The sequence below is a fragment of the Medicago sativa genome, chromosome 5 (genome assembly GCF_051527215.1).
Source record: "Medicago sativa cultivar Bolivia chromosome 5, Bolivia_mono, whole genome shotgun sequence".
Classification (NCBI taxonomy): domain Eukaryota; kingdom Viridiplantae; phylum Streptophyta; class Magnoliopsida; order Fabales; family Fabaceae; genus Medicago; species Medicago sativa.
Window position 1 is genome coordinate 51778502 of NC_140753.1, and position 15401 is coordinate 51793902.

The 15401-nt window shown below is 35.9% G+C and overlaps 1 pseudogene; it reads right to left on the reverse strand.

Moving 5' to 3' along the window:
- Window positions 1–2841: 2841 nt before the first annotated feature.
- LOC146922851 (uncharacterized) lies at window positions 2842–6516 on the reverse strand (annotated as a pseudogene).
- Window positions 6517–15401: the final 8885 nt, after the last annotated feature.

Sequence of the window (15401 nt, forward strand, 5' to 3'; positions counted from 1 at the left end):
TATGATATGTTTTTGAACAAAACTTATCACTTCTTCTTGTGTAACTTCTTTTAGTGGGATTGCCTCTATCCATTTGGTAAAATAATCTATCCCAACTAAAATATATTTGTGGCCTTTCGATGATTTAGGTTTTATTTCCCCAATTACATCTAAAGCCCAACCTCTAAATGGCCAAGGTTTGACTATTGAGTGTAGTTCACTCGCTGGCACCCGTTGGATTCCAGCGTGCTCCTGGCACCCTTGGCATCCTTTGGCAAACTCTATGCAATCTCTTAGCATAGTTGGCCAATATAAACCTTGTCGAAATAAAAGCCACTTCATTTTATGGCCTGCTTGATGTGTACCACATGTCCCATTGTGGGTATTGAAAATGGCTAAGTATGCCTCGGTTTCTCCAAGGCATTTAAGCAAAACTCCTTCTGGGGTCTTTTTAAATAAACTATTTCCCACAATCACATAACTCAAAGCTTTGTATTTTATTTTTTGACAAGTTGTACCATTGAGGTTCTCCAGATAATTAACTATGGGTTTTCGCCAATCATTATCAGATAAATTGTTAACAACCAAAATTTCGATTAAATTCATACCTTGTATTTGTCTATGAGGTGCTTCCATGCCCCCAAGTTTTGGTGTTGACAATTTATTGGGAAAAGATTCTATCGAACTGCGCTTGTTCCTAATTTTGATGGGCTCTTGTTCTTGATCATGCGAAACCTTATATCCAGAGGCTGTTTGAGCAAGGTCGTTTGCCTCTTGATTCTCCACTCGTGGAATATGTTGTATTTTGACATGAACAAAACGTTTGAGTAACACATTTGCTATGGTGAGGTATAAAATTAGACCTTCTTTGACACATTTGTATTCTTTGGTCAACTGTCTCAATACTAATTCTGAATCTCCATTTATTTCGATATTTTTTGCCCCCAGTTAAAGTAAAATCTCTAAACCGGTAATTAAGGCCTCATATTCAGCCTCATTATTGGAACAAAATTGGTTTATTCGAAATTGATACTTAGTTATGGTATTGTTAGGTGAAATAATCACCATTCCAATTCCAATTCCATTTTTATTACTAGAGCCATCGAAATATAATTTCCACCACAAGTTCTCGATGCCCCCAGACATCGGATCTTCTAATGAATGATCAGCAATAAAATCAGCTACAATTTGGCCTTTGACGGATTTCAAAGATTGATAAGTCAATGAATACTCCGTAAGTGCTAAAGCCCATTTTCCTACTCTACTATGCAGAATAGGTTTTGACAACATATGTTTAATTATATCGAAATGAGAATAAACACAAACATCAAAAGGCTTTATATAATGCTTAAGTTTTGTACATGAGAAATACAAACAAAGACATTATTTTTCACTTGGATGATATCTTGTTTCAGCATCATTTAAAACCCTACTGAGATAATAAATGGCTCTTTCTACACCATTTTCATCCTCTTGTGATAACATACTACCCATAGTATTTTCAGAAGTTGCTATATACAATTTCATCTTTTTATCTTTTAAAAGAGGAGATAAAGTAGGAGGATTCATCAAATAAGATTTGATATCATCAAAAGCCTTCTGGTGTTCTGGTTCCCATTTGAACACATTCTCTTTCTTCGGACGAAGCAATGAGGTGAATGCTTGTGTTTTACCACTTAGATTCGATATGAACCTTCGAAGAAAGTTAATTTTTCCCAACAAAGATTGCAACTCTTTCTTGGTCGAAGGAGCTTTAGTCTCCATTATTGCCTTGGTTTTGTTTTGATTAATTTCAATCCCTTTTTTGTGAACAACAAAACCTAAAAAATCACCTGCACAAACACCAAATGCACATTTTAATGGATTCATTTTTAATCCATATTGCCGCATCCTTTCGAATGACTGGCGCATGTGTTCCAAATGTCTATCCTCCGATGAGGATTTAACTACAATATCATCAATGTAGACTTGCATAAAGTCTTCTATGAAGTCATGAAACATCGAATTCATTGCTCTTTGATACGTAGCACCAGCATTTTTTAGGTCGAATGGCATTACTATCCACTCATAATAGCCTAATGCCCCCGGGCATCGAAACGCTGTTTTAGGAATATCTTCTTCAGCAATAAAGATTTGATTGTAGCCTGAATAACCATCAAGCATACTTAGATATTCAAATCCTGCTGCTGAATCTACTAGCATTTCTGCTACTGGCATAGGATATTCATCTTTGGGCGTAGCGAGATTTAAATCTCTAAAGTCAATGCAGACTCTTATTGTCCCATTTTTCTTTTTAACATGTACTACGTTTGCTAGCCAATCTACATACCTGGCCGGTCTGATGAAACCGCATTTCAAGAGTCTTTCGATCTCTTCTTTAATCTCAGGCAAGATTTGTGGCGCGAACCTCCTAGGAATCTGCTTCACAGGTTTCTTGTCTAATCGAATTGGTAATTTTAGTTCTACCACTTTTCGATCCAAACCAGGCATTTCATGGTAATCCCAAGCAAAACAATCCTTATATTCTTTCAGAAGTTCTACTATTCGATCCTTAAACTCTTTGGGAATCTTTGTGCTTACATAAGTTGGTCTTTTGACGGAACCATCTCCCAAATCCACTTCTTCGAGAGGATCCTGCGCCTTCATTTTGATGGTAGATCCCATAGGATCTTCTTCGAAACCCAAAGGTTCTTCGTCATATATGCAATCCAGTTTTTGATCTTCAAGAAAATCATCAGTAACATCTTCCACTGGATTCTCAATCATTTCATTTTGCGAAATTTCGGCTTCTTCAACCGTTTTGGCATGGGTTTCGGCCACATAGGCCGTAATTTTGTCCCAAAAATTGGGCTTAACCATAAATTACTTTTCAATATCCCACCCAGTTGGTGAGATAGCATACTCAGTTGATTCTGGGGTGAGGTCATCAGTAACCTTCTTGTATGCTGAAACTCTTGTTCTAAGCAAGTTTTCCTCCCTTAGAGGAACTTCCTTATGATCTACCATTATGTAATCATGATCGACGAGTTCTCTTTCCCATACAAAACCATCAGGATGTAATTTCATAGTATACATTTCATCTTCAGAAATTACATATTTGGGGCTTAGAGAAAGGACTGGAAAAATATTGGCAAGTTGTTTGTCGAAATTCTTCTTAGTGATGGTATTCACCTCAGCCAAAAAATAACTTTGGTCAGCCTCAACGTTCTCTACCAGACCATCTTCTCTCCAAATAGCAATCCTTTGATGTACAGTAGAAGGTACTGCCCCCACACCATGGATCCACTCCCTTCCTAATAATACATTGAAGTTAGCCTTAGAAGGGACTACCATAAATGTAGTTGTTCTTTTCACACTTCCAACTATCAAATCGACTTCGACAGCCCCAAGGGAATTGCCAGTTGTTCCTTCATAGTTAGTGAGAACTATGTTATGTGGTTTTAAATCAGAATCGACAAGACCAATCTTCCCCAGAAAGGATTGGGGTAACAAATTCACTGTAGCACCTCCATCTACCAGCACTTTATTCACTCCCACACCATTTATTTTGGCTTGAATAAATAAAGGTTTGAGGTGATGCATCATCGAGACGTCAGGTCTCTCAAACACTGCATGTTGATCTTCAACACAACCATCATTCATAACATAGTAACATAATGGCTTGTGGATAGCCATTTCTTCAGTGAAATCACTTTCCACTTCGTTTACTTCAGAAGGTACATCATACTCGACTGGCAATACTGATACAACATTGCACACTATATCGAGACTTGGGTCAGATTCAGAAAAGTTTGAAGTCATTTCTTCATCCTCTTTTGAGGGGTCCTCTTTCAGGATTGACAAAGGAGGAAATATCCTTTCAGTAGCTGGTCTTTTGACCATTTCAAAAACAGTTTCCTGTTTCTTTTCTTTTTTCTCAACATTAGTGACATCTTTCAAAGCATTTTCCTTTTTCTGGCGTTGATACCTTCGCCATTGTGTTTTTGTCATGGGGTTCTTACCCTTATAATTATTGTTGTAGGCGTACTTGCTGGAATTCGATGTCTCTTGTTGATGAGAGGTGGTGGCCACTCTTTTCACCCATTTTGTTGGTGGAGCGGAGTAACCAGATTTTTTACCTCCAGAGAAAACCCATGTATCTGTAGGAACTTTAGAAGAAGGGTTGAAAGTCTTTCTATGATTTTTATCTGGATTTTTCTCTGAAGAATTCATTTTATAGGGGACTCCTCGTTTGTTGAACCCAAATTTTGGCCGGTTATCCACCCATCCCCCTTTACGTTTAGTTTGGGGCTGAAATCCTTCAACAGATTTTGCGGCTTCTTTATCGAAAACTGCGCTGCATCTTGGACAAAGCATGGCATGTGCATTGGAAATTTTGCACCTGTTGAGAAAATCTATCAAATCTTCTTCAGCCTTGGGATATGCTAATTTCATTTTTTCAGCAAACTGGTCCTCAGTAACCATTGCCTCTTCAAAAGGATGGTTTTCAACAACCATCTCTTCATTTCTAGTTTTTAAATTTTGATCTGAAACTGGGAACGAAGAATGGGGCTCAGTGCTGAATTCTTCTGAGATATCCACCATGTTAATGGCAACCACATCAGCATACATTGAATCAGCCTTCTTTAGAGGATCTGTTTCGATTTGCATTGACTGTTTGGCTTTGTCTCCAAACTTCAACCTTCCCTCATCGAGAGCTGTTTGCACCGAATCCCTGAAACGAGTACAACGAGATAAGTTATGGCCTAAAAATCCATGAAATTTGCAAAAGCCTCGTTTCTTTCTTTGTTCTAAAGGAGGAAGTTTCATATTTTTTGGCACCAAAATTATGCCATCTGCAACTAAAAGATCGAAGATCTCCTCACATTTAGAAACATCAAAAGTATATGTTTTGGGCGGGTATTTATCATTTTTAGGTTCTTCAGGATTTTTTCCATTCGATGGCCTTAACAATTTGCAAGTATAAGGTGGTCCATCTTTAAGCTCCGCCAAATTTATTTCATTTTCTTCGACAATGTCTGACCCCCAATCGAATTCAGGGTCACTGTCTCCTGTATCTACATAGGCAATTTTTTCTTTCTTAGGGAATTTGTTTGACCGGGCCTTTTCAGCTTTGAGTCTTTCAACTTGCCGAACCCTATCTGCTAACTGTGCCATATCCCTAAGATATTGGGTGTCTAACTTCTTTCGAACAGAATAATCAAGGCCACCAGTGGCCATTTCGACCAACTCATGTTCTGGTACTGAAGTGAAACACCTGGCCTTAAGAAGGCGGAATCTATTTAAATAATCATCAATGGATTCATGCGTCCTTCGTCGAACGCTAGCCAATTCTTTCAAACTAATTTTAGATTGGCCCATGTAGAATTGTTCATGGAAAGCTTTTTCCAATTGATTCCAACTAAAAACAGAATGAGGAGGCAATGTTGTAAACCAAGTGAAGGCATTTTTTGTCAAAGAACTTGGGAAATATTTCAACCTTAAATTCTCATTATTTGCCATTTCACCTGCCTCCATAAGGTATCGAGCGATATGTTCAACTGTTGACTCATTGGTTTCCCCAGCAAATTTAGTAAATTTGGGAACCTTCCAATTTCTTGGTAAGTCAGTTTCTAAAACATATTCAGACAGTGGTGATACAAAGTTTGGCCTATAAACCCATATTAAAGCCATTTTGGGCTAACAAAGCCTCGACAACATTCGCTATGTTGTTATGCCCTTCGTAATTGTTTCGACGGGCTTGCATAACCACTTGGTCTGCATCTTGATGCCTGTTCACTAATATTGGTGTCCTTTCAGGCTCTTCCGAAAGTTGGGCCTGTACACCTAATGGTTGAAATTGATTTTCAGGCACCTGAGCGTTTTGACTAACTGCTGGGGGTTCTATCGACCCACCATTTAAATTTCGATTCGACGGTGTGCCTCGTGCGCGCCGAAAAAGTCAGCAATTCGCTCCATTTGAGCAGACAACGTTTGATAACTATTGTTATTATCTCGAATTAAAGGATTAATCACTGCATCCATTTGTTGCGTTACTAAATTGGCCATATCATGGTTGGCCTCGTCCATTTGTTGCCTTAATGCCATCATAGATACATTCGTTAAAGTTTGTTGGGGCGTTGCAATCGGAACGCTCACCCCTGGTGTAAACAATTGAGGCATTGGCACATTTAAACTTTTGGAGAACGACGATGGGTTTGTATGCATGCCTTGCATTAAAGAAGTCGGCATACCATACTGCATATTTCGATGACTTGTACCCAGATTAAAAAATGCTGGGACGGCCTGTGTAGTTTGGCCAGGGATAGTTGATCCCGTCGGAATGGCCTGAGATACTTGAGCGGATGTTGTAACCGCTGGAATGGCCTGCGATGTTGGCATGGCCATTGTTGATTCGACGGTTTCTAATGCCGTCATTGTGGTACTATTTGGAATTGCTTGTGTACCACCAGATGATGAAGAAGGATTGGTTGTGGTTCCCGATGAACCAGCGGCGTTCGATGCCGCTGTACTTGAATTGGGAGGAGGACGTACCATATCAGGAAGTTTTTTCCTACTCCTTAAGAGCATACACAACACAAACTAACAGTATAAATTCTACAAATTTCGTTATGAAATTATTTACAAAGGCACAAAACAGTCCCACTGGGCGTGCCAATTTGTTTACGCTGATTTTTGGTAAACAAACGCTGGTTTAAACAGGGTTACTTGCAAGATCAGCCAGTAAATCTTAAGAGCATATTTGTGCTTTTGTAATGAGTGGGAAACTGCAATGTTCTTGAATGTTAAATAAAACAACGAAAATAAAAAGCAATCGAAATCAACCCAGTTGACTTCAATTGAAGTTGTTAAATAAGAACAAAGAAATTGTTCAAAACGAACAAGTAAAATGCAAAGACGTTTAAGAAAAAGAACTTAAATTGCATTGATCGAAAGTAAATTGGTACACAGATTCATACATTGCAACTTGTGACTCATTTCTCGCTTCCATACGAATAATTTGAGTGTAAGTTTTGTATGATTGAATTGCGACCCTTTTTTCCTATGAAAAACTACTATTTATACAAATAGAAATAACTGCTTACATTCGAATTCAAACCTATAACCATATAAAACTAACAAGTCTTAACTCCCTAATTTGAATTTCAAATGTGCCGCCTGGAGATATCTGTTGCTTGTCCTTATCCAAAATAACTGTCCTTCGATGGTTTTTCTCCGTCGAACTGAAGCACGTGCTCCCAGCAAGCCCAACTTCGATAAAACCTTAAGAACAACTCTTCATTTCTTCGATGATAAGGTCAACTCTCCTTTGACTGCATTTAACACCACATTAAATGATAGCCTTAAAAATATAGGCTAACACGATGCTACTTCTTTGCTTGATTTCATCTGATGTAAATATGGGTATCAATCCTTTTTTGGTAACTCTACAACAACAACACTCTTTTTTATAATTTTGGATAATATGTAATCATAATTCACACATCATTGGTTCCTTTTTGGTTCCAATTGTTTTCATCCTAAATATTATGTCAATTCCTAATCTCATAAACTGATTATATGATCTCTTAATCAGCCCATACATATTTTATGATGAATCACAATGTTCCGTCGTTTTAACATCTTTTCTTTCGATTTTTTTTTATTGCATACGTTATTGAACCCGTGCGAAGCACGGGTTTGTAACTAGTTATTAATAACAACAAAAAAGTCATACCTCTTTCAAAAAAAAAAAAACAAAAAAGTCATACGTACCAAAGTTTATTCTCCAATTTTTTTTTTAAAGGATTATTCTCCAAATTTATCTCTCCAATTTTTCCTCAGCCAACGAATTGTACTTTCCCTTTTTTGACCCTTCACTAACTCCCTTCCTTCTCTGATCATTTTCCTCACACTTTTTCATTTCCCTACCTCCACGGCTCCACCCCACACATAGACACCTTTCCCTGACCCCATTTCCTTCCTCCCCGACCCCCGACACACTTTGGTAACCCACCCACACATGTAAATTCATCTTCAAAAATGAAAATTCACTTATGATTTCCTCACACTTTTTCATTTCCCTACCTCTACCCCACACATAGACACCTTTCCCTGACCCCATTTCCTTCCCCCCGACCCCAGACACACTTTGGTAACCCACCCACACATGTAAATTCATCTTCAAAAATGAAAATTCACTTATGATTTTTCAATCTATGAAACAAGAAGATCTCACCAGCCATTGCGGTGGCAATGTGGGCGGAAAATACCGATACCACGTTGAAAAAACACCATTATGTTGCAGCTGCTGGGTGTGATTTCAATTTTGCGACAATTTAAAACCAAATTATATCATCATCAAAAGATTACATGAACAATCAATTTATACTTTTTTTGAATCAACAAATATTATTTACGACGAATGAGTGTAAGACGCACAAAAACATTCGCAGAAAAGCCCAAAGGCTAAAGTACACACAACCAACTAGGTGTCGTATATAAGCGGAACACCCGATACAAAACCAACAAAAAAAAAACCTAAAACAATTCCCAAAAACAAACTGCCACAACAAAGGAGAACCTCTTAATTAATTGTCACCACATAGATAATTAACCTCTTAAACATAAAATAAAATCTTCACTTTAATATCCAGCCCATAAAATTATAATATTCTCGAATACAAGAGAAAACCAAACCAATAGTAAAATTCAAATACATAAGTATTCAACGCATGGTAATCATTATATAGTCTGGATTTCAATTCCAGCCTCACCTCCACCCGAGCCTTCAACTGTTGGTTTGAATTCGCAATACTTGCATGACACCCATGCTATGATGCTAATAATGGTTGCAATTCCAATTGGCAAAACGATCTTTAGGATAAAAGTGAAGTGGAAATGGACCTCTATTTTTGTAGGGAGCAATTGGAGTGGTGGAGATGGAGGTGGAGGACTGTTTATGGTGAACCCATCCAACAACATAGGTGACGGCGCTTCATTTCTGGTCACAGCTGGAGAATGAGCAAGCACCAGGGTAGTGAAAGGCAAAGTCTTGTTGATGACATCTTCAGAAAGCGGAGCTGATGGGATGTCTCTTCTTGCCGCAGGCACTTTGGTGACATAATGTCATCGTGACATTAAATCTGGGCCACACAACACAAACCTTTGTGTGGCCCAGATTTAATGTCACCGTGATATTATGTCACTAAAGTATTATCCGAGTGATAGTGAATGCGAGGATCATCATCAGTACCAATACCAGCATCTTCATTTTCTTCAAAACACAAAATTGTAATGTCAAAACAATGCATGGACAAGACAATTTTGAAACTTAAAGAGTGTAACATCAAAGTATACACAATTCTTTTTAAAAATATTCAGTTGCGCATTCAATATCAATGTTTCTAAAATAAAAGGGTTTTTTTCTATCTTTCCCTTCCATAGGAAAGGTTTTTTTTTTATTTTTTTATTTTTTTATAAAGGTGGCACGTAGAGAGAGAAAGACAGATAAAAACAAAAGACAAGAATGAGGGTTTGGGACAAAATGCAAGGTCACATGGGCTATGAAGGAACATTGGTGGCCTCTCCCTGGCCTACTTAATTGAAGCAATATATACGAGTTTGAATTGAATTGAAGAACAAAGGTTAAGAACAAAACTGCCAAAGCAATATACAAGTTTTAAAACTAGTTTGAGATTTTGCCATGAAAATATAAAAAACATTTCTCAAAATCTGAAGTGAAGAAGATTTTGAGCAAGGTTAATAAAACATTTCTCAAAATCTCATGTTTCAAAAAAAGTTGGAGATTGTTATGTGGCCTCTCCATACTTCACTGGAGCCATAGAACCAAGGTTAATAACATGTGGGCTAAAGGTTAGGTTTAGAAGAACAAAACTACTAAATCAAGGTGCCGTATAGGATGGACCTATTGATGTATTGGTCCATACTGGACCAATTTTTTCCACCATTAAATTAGGTTATCACACCAAATCTTAACATGGTCATCTACAAAAAATATAATATTTCAACTCTATCTCTCTCGTTTCTCTCTCTTTCTCCAGTATCACTAGCACCAAGTTTTTTTTTTTGTTGGAAAGCCCCAAGTTTATTTATTATTGTGTATTCAGTTTTTGGATTTGGGTGGTGCTTGTGTTCATTTACAGAATAATCTTGCTGCTAAACAATAACAATAAATTCACCTTGCTGCTAAACCTTAACGTTGAGCAGAATAATGTCTCCCTCTCCAAACTCGAATCTCATTTCTACTACCTTCAACACTCCCTCGATCAACACATATGTGTCCTCTCTGATTCCCAAATTGTTGCTAGTTTAACTTTAAACTGAATTTTTATGATTTATTTTCACAATAAAGTGGTTTTTTATTTAATTTTAAATTAATTTATCATTTTAGTTTCTAGTTTCTGGAGCTTGTCAATTAAAATTGAGTTTCTGATCTTTTACGGTAATGTTCAAGGAACTTTGCATATATATGGCAATTAACTAAGGTCCTCAAAGTTTTTGTTTGGTTTTGAATTGAACCATAAATGAAGGTGAAGATGATGAGATTAAGAGAGAAGGATTGGTGAAAGAAAGAAGAAAAAAGAAGCTCAGAAGAAGAAGTGTGCAATGAGAGAGAGATAATGAGTTAGATTGAGTGTGGATAGACTATGCTATGGTTTGGTGTGATGATGTAATCTAATGGTTGAAAAAAAGTGGTCCAAGATGGACCAATATTTTTGCAGGTCCATTTTATACGGAACCCTAAATCAATACACGTTTCAAAAATAGTTTGAGATATTGTCATGAAATTTTTTTTTTCCTCAAAATTTGAAATGAAGAAGATTTTTAGCAAGTTTAAGAAAACATGTCTCAAAAGCTAGCTAGACTGAAAAAATGGACCATGAAGGAACATAACTACAATTGGCTATGAAGGAACATAGCTACAATGGTTATGAACATGTGTCCTATAAGCCAATGAAAAAGTTAAGGATAGAAGAACCAAGATGAAAAACAATTAAATCTAAAATGAAGAAGAGTTTTAGCAAGTTTATGAAAACATGTCTTTTTTTTTTCCGAAAGATATGAGATTTCAATAAAACGCGGTATAACCAAAAAATTGGTTAAAACCACAAGTTTATGAAAACATGTCTCAAAAGCTAGCTATAGACTAAAAAAATGGGCCATGAAGGAACATAACTACAATTGGCTATGAAGGAACATAGCTACGATGGTTATGAACAACATGTGTCCTATAAGCCAATGAAAAAGTTAAGGATAGAAGAACCAAGATGAAGAAAAACAATTAAATCTAAAATGAAGAAGAGTTTTAGCAAGTTTATGAACACATGTCTCAAAAGCTAGCTAGACTAAAAAAAATGGGCCATGAAGGAACATAACTACAATTTTCTATGAAGGGACATAGCTACAATGGTTATGAACATCTGTCCTATAAGCCAATGAAAAAAATTAAGTTTAGAAGAACCAAGATGAAGAACAAAACTACTAAATCAATACTTATAGAATAATTATGAATCTATAGAGGCTACACATGACATGGCAAGAAAAAGAATGGAGCTTACTTAAGTAATGGAAGTTTGCTTTAGCAGTGAAGCAAAACTATAATGGTGAGCGGCCTTACTTATAGAATAATTAGAGGTCAAAAATGTCCACACATTGACACGGATTTCAAGTCATGTGAAACTAAGAGCATCCACATCCATGCCACCCATATGGGTGGTATAAATGGGTTCCACATAATATATTATATTATTTCACACTTCTCAATTATTTAAACAACTCAACTACATTTTCTAAATATCCATATCACTCCTCAAAAACTTTAAAATGAGTCCTACTAGTCTTACAATATACTTCAAAAGTAATACTCCCTCCGTCCCATATTACTTGACCTAGTTGACTCTGTCACGTATGCCAATGTACAATTTTAAACTTAAATTTCTTTAATAATCTAGTAGAAAAAATTACGAAAATTTGATATTTTGAAAATATTAATCGAGACGAATCTAACAACATCTTATATGCTATATTTTGTTTATATATATTAGTAGAAAAATAGAGTCAAAGCATGGTACATGAATAGTGCAAATATTCTAAATAGGTCATGTAATATGAGACAGAGGGAGTAATAAAAAAACACATCTATTATTAAAAAATAGGCTAAAATGCACTTTTGGCCCCCTAAGTTTAGCTCCGTAGCAATTTTAGCCCCCTATTAAAAAAAACAACTTTCCAGCCCCCCAACTTTACCCCCTTTTGCAACTCGGTAGCCCCCTCCTATTTGACTCGGTTAAAACTAAGGTGACCAATTAATGGATGCCACGTGGCATTTAATGAATTAAAAATAAACAAAAAAACAAAAAAGAATTAAAAAAAGGAATGGCACGTGAGACAATAGAGAAAATGCAGCAATACAGCAACATCATCATCTTCTTCACAACTCCTCACCCCAGAAAACTGAAAAACCCAGCGGCACCAATTCACTTCCTCCCTCAACTCGACGCCTCCACCACATCCGCCATATTCTCAAACCCTTCATTACAACCGTTATGTAATTTCCTTCTTCAACCCTTCTGCAACCTGACATAGCAAACCCTTATGCAAATCCGCTGCCACCACATCCTTCTTCTTCATCGTCTTCTTCGTCGTCCACCACCACATCACCGAATCTCGCATCAACACCCCTCTTATTCTACCAAACATAGCAAATCCAGCCTCTAAATCTTGTTTCTCATCACTCAACCCCTTTGCAGCGCCATGAGTAATTCGTTTTCGGCGTCGATTTCTTCGTCGGCATTGATGGGGTTTGGAAGGGAATGAAAACATGGGTCGATAAGTATGAAAACATGGGATGAATTGGTGGTTTGGCTGAACAAAAGGTTATGGAATGAATCTTACTTTGCCTCAAATGTCGATCCAACTAGGAACAAGAGCAAATTAGATTTTGTGAAGGACAGAAGAAGGGTGAATGAATTAACGGCAAGGAATTGGATGAGACATGTTAGGGATTATCGCATGTTTGTTGTGTTGGTGGTGTATCAGCTGTTGCTTTTGATATATTCAGTTATGAAGAGGTTTGTATGTTAACTATACGAGGCTCGTATGCAGGAGTTATTGAAGAGTTTCATGAAACAAGTTCCTGCTAGTTGTATGCTTGTGATACTCAATTTATGTGCAAAATCCAACTAGGAACAAGAGCAAATTAGATTTTGTGAAGGACAGAAGAAGGGTGAATCTCATTTTTTGATTTTCTTCTTTGATTCATTTTGTTTGGTTTTGTGTCTAGATTAAGGAATGGATTGAATGAAATGGATTGAATGAAATGATTTTGCAGATATGATTTTGGGGAAGAACACATGAACATTGATTCCAGATCTTCATGTCTCACGTGCCATTCCTTTTTTTAATTCTTTTTTGTTTTTTTGTTTATTTTTAATTCATTAAATGCCACGTGGCATCCATTAATTGGTCACCTTAGTTTTGACCGAGTCAAAATAGGAGGGGGCTACTGAGTTGCAAAAAGGGGTGAAGTTGGGGGGCTGGAAAGTTGTTTTTTTTAATAGGGGGCCAAAATTGCTACGGAGCTAAACTTAGGGGGCCAAAAGTGCATTTTAGCCTAAAAAATAATAAAAGTGAGCAAAAGTAAGGAATGGAAGGTAAAGACACGGTAGTAATGCATTGCCACCATGAAAAAGTAAAAGAGCTTATACTATGCCAATTATCCCTACTACACTGACAAGGTTCCATTTGGCTCAGTTATACCACGGTGCAAAGGCACAGATAATGATGCTCTAAGGGCATGATGGTATAATCCTGCTTCCATAAATCATAAATGCTCCCCGAAAGCCATGCTCTTTTTTTCTTTACTTTTTTAGTAAAAAAGTAAGTTTGACACTAAAATTCATTTTGAATAGTTAGAGGCATTCCTTTATGTTCTTGGTGGATAAGGATTCCTTGCTGTAAATATATCACGCAGTTACACACTGTAATGCATCTCAACCATAGATTTGAGATCGAACGGTTCAAATTTCAAACACAGATTTACACTGCAAAGTGATCTCAGCCACCTATTTGAAATCGGACGGCTCAGATCATTTACAACACCCTGCTGTAACTATATTTACAGCAGGGTATCCAAATCCGTTGTTGGTAAAGGTTTTGGCAAGAAGCATAAAGGGTTAGAAAGATGATTGTATAGCATGAAGCTATATTAAAAGAAAACGTGAGATACCAAATAACTTTGATACCCACTATCATGCGATCCTGGAACCAAGTAGTTCATCCTTTCCTTTTTACAGTACCTTATAAAACATAGCACAAATATATATTAAAAAAAGCTGTTAAAATAATAAATTTGTTTTGAGTATGTATGATTATTACTAATTTACATTTTGTGCATAAGTATATTATTCTATGTTAATTTTTCGGTTTTTTTAGATTACCCTCTCTTGTTTAGAGGGTATTTACCCCCTCATGATATCAACCAATCAAAATGCAATATACATTGGCAACATTAAATGTCAAATAAATGAGTAAATTTTTTCTATAAAAAAAATCAATTTTAGGTAACTTTTAATACTCTTAATTTTTATTTAATTATAGACAATATTACATTATATGTCCTTTATCTTATTTATTTGTAACACTTTGGTCCTTTATCTTTATATTTTTCCGTTTCGGTCTTTTATCTCTCATAAAAACACATATACATCCTTTTTCTCATTTTTTTTTACCAAAAAAATACATAATTTTATTTTTTAAAATATATTTTTATTAAATATGAAACAAAATCCAGAAATAGGATGAAGATGTTCATCATCTCCATCTTCTTTCTTTGAATCTTCATCATCTTCATTGAATCAGAAAAAATTCTACACAAATATATCTCCAAATATCATGAATTAATGTTATGTTCGCCTCAAATCTTCTTTTAAACACAAAAATCAAAACCTTAATTTATCATAAAAAATGAATTTATTTTTCTTAAATGGTGGTTCAAAATTAGTATATATCATAAAAATATTTATTTATGTTAAAATAGATTAAAGTGTAGTACATATTTAATTATTAAGGGAGATGGTTGTAATTCAAGCATCTTATAGGGAGAGGAGTGTAGATTTTATTTTTAAAGGGAGGGAAGTGTATATTTTAACATAAGAGTGGAGGGGAGTGTAATTTACTCTAAATAAAAATTAAAAGTATTAAAAGTTACCTTATGATTAAGATTAACTTTTTTATTTTTAGAAAAAATTGATTCATTTATTTGACATTTAATGTAGTCTATGCATATTATATTTTGATTGGTTGATATCATGAGAGTGTAATTACCCCCTAAACAAGAGAGGGTAACATAGTTCTCACCTAATTTTTCATATTATAAGATAAATTGATGGTATTAATAAATGATATATTTGAAAAACAAA